This window comes from Myodes glareolus, chromosome 24 (genome assembly GCF_982192425.1).
Source record: "Myodes glareolus chromosome 24, mMyoGla1.1, whole genome shotgun sequence".
Classification (NCBI taxonomy): domain Eukaryota; kingdom Metazoa; phylum Chordata; class Mammalia; order Rodentia; family Cricetidae; genus Myodes; species Myodes glareolus.
In genome coordinates, this window is record NC_142049.1 from 17,638,249 (window position 1) to 17,648,097 (window position 9,849).

Consider the following 9,849-nt stretch of genomic DNA (forward strand, 5'->3'; position numbering starts at 1 on the left):
TAAGTTAGCATCTAAGTGGTTCTCAGCCTGTGGATAGTGACCTCTTCTGATATGGAGCCCAGGGCAACCTGGCCACACATAATGGGGCCCAGGCCACACAGCTGCAATGGCAGGCAGCACCAGGTTCCACGAAAAGCCATAAGCAGACACCACCCAGGGAGGACCAGCACCTAAAGGGATGTAGATGCTGGGAATTGAACCCACGTCCTCTGGAAGAACAGTTAATGTTCTTAAACCACTGAGTCATCTCTCCAGCCCCTCCTAAATGTCTTTTAAGAAAACCTCCATTCTAAGAGCTCCCCTAGCCTTATCCCCAGTGCACATTTCTCCCTAAGGCCCAAACCTTCACATTCTTGAATGGGCAGTGGCCCCTAGGTGTCATAAACCCACCTCCACCAATGTGCTTCTGCTTGCTCTTTAGGACTCCAGCCATGCTTAGTTCTGATGTTTAGGAGGCTTCTTTCTTCCCATTTGTAATGGTCCTCTGGAACTTACGCTTTAGGAATGTCCCCAGGGGCAGGGATTGAAGACTTGGCGATCCACCCACAGAGTGTTTGTCTATTATACACAATGCCTCGAGTTCAATGCGTAAAGCTGGGCATGATGGGAAAACCAGCCTTTCTTCCTTTTCTCTTGAGACAGAGTCTGACTATGTGGCCTGAGGGCCTAGAACTCACTGTGAGGTCAGGCTGACCTTGAACTCACAGGGCTCTGCCTGCTTTGGTCTCCTCACTGCTGGGGTTAAAGGCACACACACCACCGCACCTGTCACGAGAAGCTCATCAATAAGAAGCTGTTATCTGAACCCAGGTGCTGCACCGTAGGGAAGACTACGAATGCCTAAGAGAGTTGAGAACTAATTACCAAGGCAATGGCAGTGCCAAGCTGCTGGAGGATGCTGTTTCTTTGAGGGTACTAGCTGGCCTGGGAGGGGCACAGTGGAGGGAGTCTGTTTGTTTGCTACGCCAGACTTTTGTAACCCAGGCTAACCTTTAACTCACTACATAGTTGAACTCTTGATCCTACGGCTTCCACATCCCAAGTGCTGGGATTCCAGAGGTGAACTATCACACCTGGCTCCGAGGGAGGTTTGCCTCTGACCGGGGCCACAAGGCAAAGATGGGAGCCTCTGACTTCCTTATCCTTCAGTGAAGACTGTCCCTCCTGGCAGGCCTGACCCCCGCCCCGGCACTCACTGTCCATGAATGGCCCCGGCCACTGTGGTACCATTCTGTGTCATGAGCTAGCAGACTTCTCAAGCCCATTTTATGTGGGAGTTCAACCCTCCAATCTTACTTGTTCCCTGTGACTTCATCTAAACCCGTCTCCCCCATATGATAACACTAAAGTCCATCTCTTTCCTAACTTGTGAGCTTTGGCCAATCTCATGAATTTTGATCAGATTTCTTGGTTAGGAAATTGGAACAGGCAGTACTCTGTAGGTGTCTTCTGGGGGGACAGACAAAAACCAGTTTGGTTTCCTTTCAGGTCTGGGGTGACAGGTAGCCAGGGCTGTGCCAACTTGCCTAGGTACAAGGATTATTTTGTTGAGGATGCTGGGTGGGTACCATGTTGTTTTTCTGGGTGGGCAGCTCACCCTATTTCTTGAATGCCTTCGTAGCGTGGGCACTGAGGAGACTAAAGGGGAGTAGCTAGGGACAGCCGAGAAGGGGTAACATGATGGCATATACTGGAGAGAGAAGAAATTTTCCATTTGGCTTTTCCAGTTCCTTGCCATATCCCCCGAGCACAGTGGCTTGGAGGCCGTCCAAAGGCCCCAGCTCCAGTCTTCCTTCATGAATTTTTCATTTCAACCAAAGAGCCCTTACCGCTCGTTGGGGCTGCTTTGGGAGCCTGCCTTCCCATCAGCTAGAGACTAGGCAGATGAAGGGTTGCATTAAGGCCAGAATTATCTGTCCCCTGAGAGATAAATGACACTCTATGTCCTGAAAGGACCCTCCTCCCTTTGCCTTTTACCGTGGGCCTCTGCGAACGCAAGGCTGCTGTTTTTGAGGAGTTTGTTGAGGACTGAGAGAGAAAGACTTCCAGGGTAGTTGTGGTCTTGACCAATGGATGGGGTCTTGCCTAGTGCCAATTACTGGACATGAAGGGGTCTCCAAAACAAGAAAGAGGGATAAGGAGGAGGTGAGGTCTCCCACAACACAGCATTCTAGGAGTTCAGATATCTAGGGGCAATTCTGAGGGGTGGATGCTACCTCTCTCTGATCCTATTCCCCACGCTAGAGTAAGAGAAGCCCCTGGAGGAAGGGGTCTGTACGCTCACTTGAAATACAGGTTCCAGAATGTCTGCCTCAGGGGTAGCAAGTCCTTTCTGGGCTTACAAGGACATCTTTCCTGGACCTGTCTTCTCTAGGGGGGCCTGGATCCAAGGGGTGGTTATTTGGGGATGTAAGGGATATGGTTGGAGGAAGTCTGGGTGTACAAGTCTTAGTATTCTTGTATTATCTGGGTCTCTTTATAGTCTGGGACAGAGTTATGCAGGGAAATGAAGGGCCAGGGATATGGATCTTCAAGAAGACTGAAAAAAAAAACCCACCTAGATCTCCACAGTGTGTTTGTGGTGTGTGTGTGTGTGTGTGTGTGTGTGTGTGTGATATTAGGGATTGAATCCAGGGCTTAGTGTTTGCTAGGCAAGCTCTCTACCACAGAGCTTGTTCCTACAGGATCTCCAGTTCATACAGGATCTCACTATGTACAATCCAGGCTGACCTGAAACTCGTGATTCTCCTGCCTCCACATCTCAGAAATTAGAGCGAACATTTGTCACCTCACTGAGCTCAGCATAGTTGATCACGAAGACAGGCATGTCATAGTGGAAGGTTTGATAACTTAAACACCTGTAGGCACAGAATCCTTGAGCCTTTGTTTGTGTTTCTGTTCAGGGCTTGACAAATGTCTTAACGCTTGGAAGTGAGGAACTGGGGAACCCACGGTGTGGGATTCCTGGTGGATACGAGAGGGGCTGAGAGCTGCAGGGAGCAACTCGGGCTAGATAGACAATGTTTTGAATTTACGGTGCTCTCAGAATACGCTGCTAACTATTATTGCTGTTTTTTGTTGTTACTATTATTATAATATCACGCGGCTCTTAGGACAGTCTAGTTGAAAGTTCTGTTTTCCCAGCAGAACAGAGGGATGTTGAAGAGGGAGCAGCGCCACCTTGAGGCCTGGAAGGCAATGATGGCAGGAATGGAAGCCCGATGTTCAGGCAGCCCAGCTGCGTGATCACACGACCCTGGCTTCATTTAGAGGTCTATTTCTTAATCTTTATGCAAAAAAAAAAAACTTTCGTAACAGATGCTCCCAAAGGAACTGTCAGACTCTTGCTGACGGTGAAGACAAAGCTTCAGAAAGAGCCCATTTGGAGTCCAGCTCCCAACTTCCCTGTGTAACCGTTAGCCTCCAACTCGACCCAATCTCAGAACTCACCCTTCCCTATAAGACTTTAAAGATGGGAGTTAGCTCTGAGCAGCCCAGGAGAGCTGACCTGGGGCAGCTCCAGGCAGAACTGACTTTATTGCCATTTTACTCTTAATTAATGAGTAATTAATTAGAGACAGGGTCTCATATACTCCAGGTTGGCCTCAAGCTTGCTATATAGCTGAGGATGAACTTGAATTCCTGATCCTCCTGCCTCCGCTTCCCAAGTGCTGGCATATGCTACTAAGCCTACTTTTCATGTAATAGTATTTTAAATTGTACCTCTTAGATACAGAATTGACAGTGTCGAAGAAAATTAATGTCTACTTCTTTAACTTCCTGGGAATTGTCCACGTTTTAATTCTGACAGATGGAAAGATTGTTCTCCTGCCCATTTTACAGACAAGGAAACCAAGGACCAGGGAGGGAAATGGTTTACTCAGGACCACTCTGTAGTAAGGCACACTGCTGGGTTTGATTATTTTCATAGCTCTGCTCAGTCTTCTTGGGGGTTAGGGGCATTAACCATTCAAATTCCTGACATTGTGTTTATTTGTTTGTTTCTGAGATAGGGTTTCTTCTGTGTAGCCCTGGCTGTCCTGGAAATCATTCTATAGACCAGGCTGGCCTCAAACTCAAAGATCTGACTGTCTCTGCCATGTGTCCGCCCCCCACCCCCAGCTGGGATTAAAGGTGTGCTCCATCACCACCTGGCTCTTCCTGTTAATTCTTAAAACAGAATCTCACTGTCTAGGCCTCAAATTCCTAATCCTCCTGCCTCAGGCTTTCAAGTGCTGTGATTTTATATTTTATGTGTATTTTGCCCATATGCTTGTCTGTGCACCATGTACAGGCCTCATGCCCGAGAAGGCCAGGAGAGGGCATCAGATCCCCTGGAACTGGAGTGACAGAGGATTGGGAGCTGTCCTGGAAATGCTTGGGTCCTTTGGAAGAGCTCGCCAGTACTCTTAATCGCGAGTCATGTGTCCAGCTTTTTGCTATTATTAATAGTATCCTAATAAACTTTTCTTCTTTTTTAACATTTATTTATTTATTATGTATGCAATATTCTGTCTGTGTGTATACCTGCATGCCAGAAGAGGGCACCAGATCCATTACAGATGATTGTGAGCCACCATGTGGTTGCTGGGAATTGAACTCAGGACCTTTAGAAGAACAGGCAATGCTCTTAACCTCTGAGCCATCTTTCCAGCCCCTAAACTTTTCTTCTTATAAGTTATAAGAAACCAGTGCTTCACTTTGGTGGGCTAAAAGCAGGATTGGTAGATTGAAGGCACACACTGCCAGCGAGAGCGACTGAGTATACCCCACACTATGGAACTCTCTCTACGAATAATGGCGATGTTCAAAAGTAACTTGGAAAAAAATGTTTATTGGAAACCGTTCAGGAAAAAAAAGCATAGTCTAAAACATCATAAGTGATTTTGCCTTTTAAATAAAATATCTGTATAGAATAAAAGGCTGAGCTGGGTGGTGGTGGCCTAGGCCTTAATCTCAGTACTCAGGAGGAAGAGGCAGGGGGATCTCTATGAGTTCCAGGCCAGCCTGGTCTGCAAAGAGAATTCAGGGATAGCCAGGGCGAAACCCAGTCTCGAAAAGCAAAAACAAACAAACAAAAGATTCCTGTTGTAGACAGCAGTGGAAACCCTGCTGCCAGCCATTTATCGGAGACGGCTTGCTCCAATACATTCATTGGCCTGCTCACAGGGTGACTTCAACAACAGCTCTGTTATCTAAGGGCTTATGATTCTGGAGGCCAGAAGTCTAAGTGAGGCCAAGATATCAAGAGCATTGATCCTTTTGACAGTTGTAAGAGAGAAGCTATCCAACCCCCTCTCACCCTGCTTTGGCTGGTTTGTGGGCAATCTGCAGCCTTCCTTGGACCATAGGTTCATCACCCTTATCCCTGGCCTCTACTTCACACGGCCTTCTTCCTGTGTGCACACATCCTAAGCCCCCTTCTTGCTACAGACGCTAAGCATCAATGGCTTAGAGGATTAGGACCCATTTACCTCAAACACTCCTGCTTCAGCCGCTGTGAGATCCTGAGACTTGCCTGACTGCTGATTCGATAATAACTGAGGACTTGTCACCACTTCCTGCAAACCGAACACTCGAACGTGAGGTTGCGAGTGTGTGTGTGTGTCAGCTGATGGTTTCATTATTAAATACAATGAAAACCAGCCTTACGATTTCTCAAATTTGTTTGAAACCCTATTCGGGAAGATGGCCTGGGGTGTCTCAGACCCACAAGGAGTCATACGCCAGCCCTCTCATCTCTCTGGTCCTGGAGGTAGGGAGTGACCGTGAGTAATCTGGCTGAAGAATGTTGGGTAAATCTGTTTCCATCCTCTGGCCTGAGAAATCAGCCTCCTTTTACGGCCTTGCTCCCATGGGAACCAGAATTCCAGATTCCTAAGCAACTGATTCGCACATAACTTTCCCTCCAGACTTCAGCGGCCACTAGAATGTGCTCTCTTCCGGTTCATTCTTCAGATGGTTTCCCACGAGTCTCGGTCCTTGCACTGCTCCGTGTCCAGCACCTCTGCTGCACCCCCACCGCGTCTTTACCTAGCACTTCCACTCTGAGGACGGAGGTCTTCCGCATCCGTTACTTCTTATTGTGAAAAAGCAATTTAAGAAAGGAAGGTGGGGCTTGTTAGGACTCTCAAGTGTGAAGGGACAGTCAGTCATCTCGGAGGTGCAGGACGGCCTCGGGAGTTTGAGGCAGCTGGTCACATTGTGATCTCAGTCAGGAAACAGAGAGGGATGGGGCAGGTGCTCAGCTCACCTTCTCCAGGGGAGGGTGCCCTCTGCATTAAGGTGGGTCTTCCTAGCTCACTTAACCCAGCCTGCAGACTTCCCCACAGACAGGCCCAGACATCTGTCTCCTGGGGATCCTTGTTCTTGGCCTTTGGCAGGAGCATCCCTCACACCCTCTCCACACCCCTGAAGCTGGCTCACAGGGCCTGGCTTACTTTACCTGGGTTTCGGAGAACTGTGCAATGACATCTTCAGCCTCTTACAGGATCTCAAGGTCCTTACAGGCGAAACCTCATTTCCCTCCTCGTCTTCGCATCCTTCCATATCCTTCCAGGAAGGACGCAAAGTGTACGGAGCGCTAACGATGCACCTACTATGTGCCAGCCTCTGAAGCAGCGTTTCTCGAGCACCTTTTAAAAATGTGTCCCCCTGGCACGGAGTAGCTATCTTCCGATTATTTTTGCATCTCCACAACACCCTGCCTGCAGTCCCTTTTCCCTCAGCCCCTGGTCACTCGTGTGGATTCTACCAAGTTCCTCAACCTGTGACTGTTGCCGCTGCTTGCTTTTGTCTTCCCCAGGGATCAGGGGACCGGGCACGTGACAGGATTACTAGCCTAGCAGGGCGGCATCTGAGAGAAAGCCAGCTCTCTCCTCCAGCAGATGGGACCTAGTGTAAGTTTACTGGCTCTCTTGCTCTAAGAGAAAAGGAACAGATTGAATCCCCAGGACTCAATGTGAGAATACGTGCCGCTGGTAGACCCCACCCACAAATTCAGGTGTCGTGGGGCCCGGCTTTGTTTTTACAAATCAGTTAGTCTGCTAGACTAGGGGACATTAACCTCAGTGCCTGGAGGTGTGTTCTGTGCACCTCCGCTTCCAACCTCATGGTTGCGCACTGGCTCTTGAATCTTGGCTATGCTAAGCTGCTTCATCTTGACACCCATGTTCGCATGGTTACTCTTGAGGATTCATAATCCCTGCCCCACAGTCCCCACACCCGCAGCCTCTGCAAGTTCAACCCAGCTCACCCTTGCCCCCCCCCACCACCACTGCCATCTCTCTATCCATTTTTAGCCCCTTTCTCATGCATTTGTAACAGCTCTGTCCGCGGGGCATACCTCCCTTATCTCTTAGGAACCCTTCTCTGTGGTGGCACTCACCTGCCATCCCAGCACTCGGGAGCTGAAAGAGGGAGCATCAGGATCAGGACATCAAGATCATCACCAGCCCGGGCCGCACAAGACCCTGTCACTTCTGTCCTGGCTCCCCTCTCTGGGAAGAAATAATTGCTCTCTTATTTATGGGCTGGCCGTACTTGGAGTAAACTCCTGGTAGAGAATACAGAAATCCACAGTGTATATAACTATGTGCTCGAGCACATAATAGGTAGGGTTTTTGTTTTGTTTTATAACAAGAAAGGGTTTTCCTATTTTTAAATTAAAAATTTTATGTAGATTTTTTTTAAAAAAAATTCTATTATATAGATTTTAATACAATATAATCTGACTTTAGTTTTCCCTCTCCAAGCCCCTCCCTGACCCATCCTGCCTCCCCCGTTTCCCAGGCCCTCCCTGACCATCTTACCTCCTCCCTCCCCAAATCCACACCTTAGCCTTCTTTCTTTTGTTAGAAGAACAAGGGGGCGTCTAAATTAAAAATGAGGGGCTGGATAGAGATGACTCAGTGGTTAAGAGCACTGGCCGCTCTTCCAGAGGACCCAGGTCCAGTTCTCAGCACCCACATGGCAGCTCACCTGTCTGTGACTCTAGCTTCAGGGCTTCTGACACCTTCACCCAGGCGTACATGCACCAGTGAGCATAAAATAAAAATAAATCAAAAAATAGTAATGAAATAAAATAAGATCAAATAAAAAAAGAAACAAACCAGAATAGGATAAACTAACAAAAGCCAAAAAAAAAAAAAAGCATAAGGAACACATGAAGACACAGAGATACACACATCTGCATACACAGAAATTCCCTAAAAACACAAAATCGAAGCTGGGCAGTGGCAGCCACACCTTTGTTCCCAGCACTCGGGAGGCAGAGGCAAGTGTTAGCTCAGTGAATTTGAGGTCAGCCTGGTCTACCAAGCAAGTTCCAGGACAGCTTGGACTGTTGCACAGAGAAACCCTGTCTGGAAAAACCAAAAAGAAAAAAAGGAAAAAAAAAACAACAACTGTCTTCTGAGCCTCAAACATCAACAAAAGGATGGGCGTGTCAGTGAAGTTCAACAATGGAGCCGTAGTCTAGCCCATGCACTGCCTTGGGTTCAGCCAACACAGGCAAACAGAGAAAGAAATGAAATAAAACATAAAATGGAAAAATAACAACTGTGACCATTTTTGATGTAGAAAAGCTCCCCTGGGCACCCAGCAGGGGGCAGGCATCTGGTGTACAATCTCATTTCCTTTTAAAGACTCTTAAAATTCGTCCCAGAATACAGATGTTAAAAATACCCTTGAGCGAGGCCTGGCACTTAAGTCAGTCAGAAGCTGCCAGGCCACCTCAGCCTGCAGACGCCACGCGGTCCTCCGTCAAAGAATGTGCTTCCCAGTGTCCCGGAACGTGTGCGGCGGCTGCATCTGTCTCTGCGCCCAGTTATCCAGCAGCAGGGGCAGACAGTAGACCCTAGAGAAATGGTAGATGAGTTGAAGATGCCCATGACCGACACTAGACTCTTTCTTTTCTGGCCCTTGTTCCTAATGACACATCTCCTCCTGGCTGCCACCCACACCCCTTCAGAGCTGGTCCACTTTCCTCTCGGGAGTGGAGATGACAAGCCATGATTGCCAGGGACATCGCGGGGAAGAAGGGCTGCCTGTTGGTGAGCTGACCAGGTTGTGATGTTGGACCGGAGGTCCGTCTAGAGCTCAAAGAAGAGCATGGAGGCTCTAGGGGCAGCTTCAGAAAACAACTGATGGTTTGTTGGGTGTGCTGGCGTGTGCCAGTCATCCTACCAGTGGGGAGGCAGGAGGCAGGAGAATCTTGAGTTCAAAGCCAGCCTATGCCTCAAAATAATTAAAGTTTACTTTTTTTTTTTTTTAAATTTTGAGACAGGGTCTTACTATATTGCTTCAAACTCACAGAGGTTTACCTGCTTCTGCCTGCCCAACGCTGGAATGGAAGGTTTATGCCACTAGGATCTACAGAAGTCTATTTGTAAAACCTACCGAGTAACTGTTCTGTGATGTCATGGTGAGAATCCTGCACCACGGATACACCAGTCCTTCACAGTATTTCTCACGCCTAGTCTAAAAGATAAGGTTGTGTTTTTGTTTTATTATCTGAGCCAGACTTGGAGGCTACCCTTGCACGCCCCTGAGGCAGAAGCAGAAGGCCCAAAGAGTTCAAGGTCATCCTTGGCTTTGTGCACAGTTGGAACAGAACTTGTTTAAAGGATTATCCCTCCCTGTTGTAGTCTGGTACCACACTAGCTAGCCTCTGGCGTGAATTTCCTCCTCTAACGTCTCTTCACCTGCTTTGGGTATCTTCATTCTTGGGTCTTCAGAGCAGGTCCAGCTGGGACTAGTAGCATCAACATGATCAGGGTTGCAGAATCTCAGGTCCCTGCTAGACTTAGTGAACCAGAAACTGCATTTTAACTCGATCCCAGAGGACTC

At 48.2% G+C, this 9,849-nt stretch overlaps 1 long non-coding RNA gene across 1 annotated transcript; it reads right to left on the reverse strand.

Moving 5' to 3' along the window:
* Nucleotides 1-4,850: 4,850 nt before the first annotated feature.
* LOC148117971 (uncharacterized) lies at nucleotides 4,851-7,638 on the reverse strand. Its single transcript, XR_015736342.1, has 3 exons — nucleotides 7,388-7,638; nucleotides 6,446-6,552; nucleotides 4,851-6,079 (listed from the first exon to the last, which is right to left on the reverse strand). It is a non-coding gene; the product is annotated as an uncharacterized LOC148117971 (long non-coding RNA).
* Nucleotides 7,639-9,849: the final 2,211 nt, after the last annotated feature.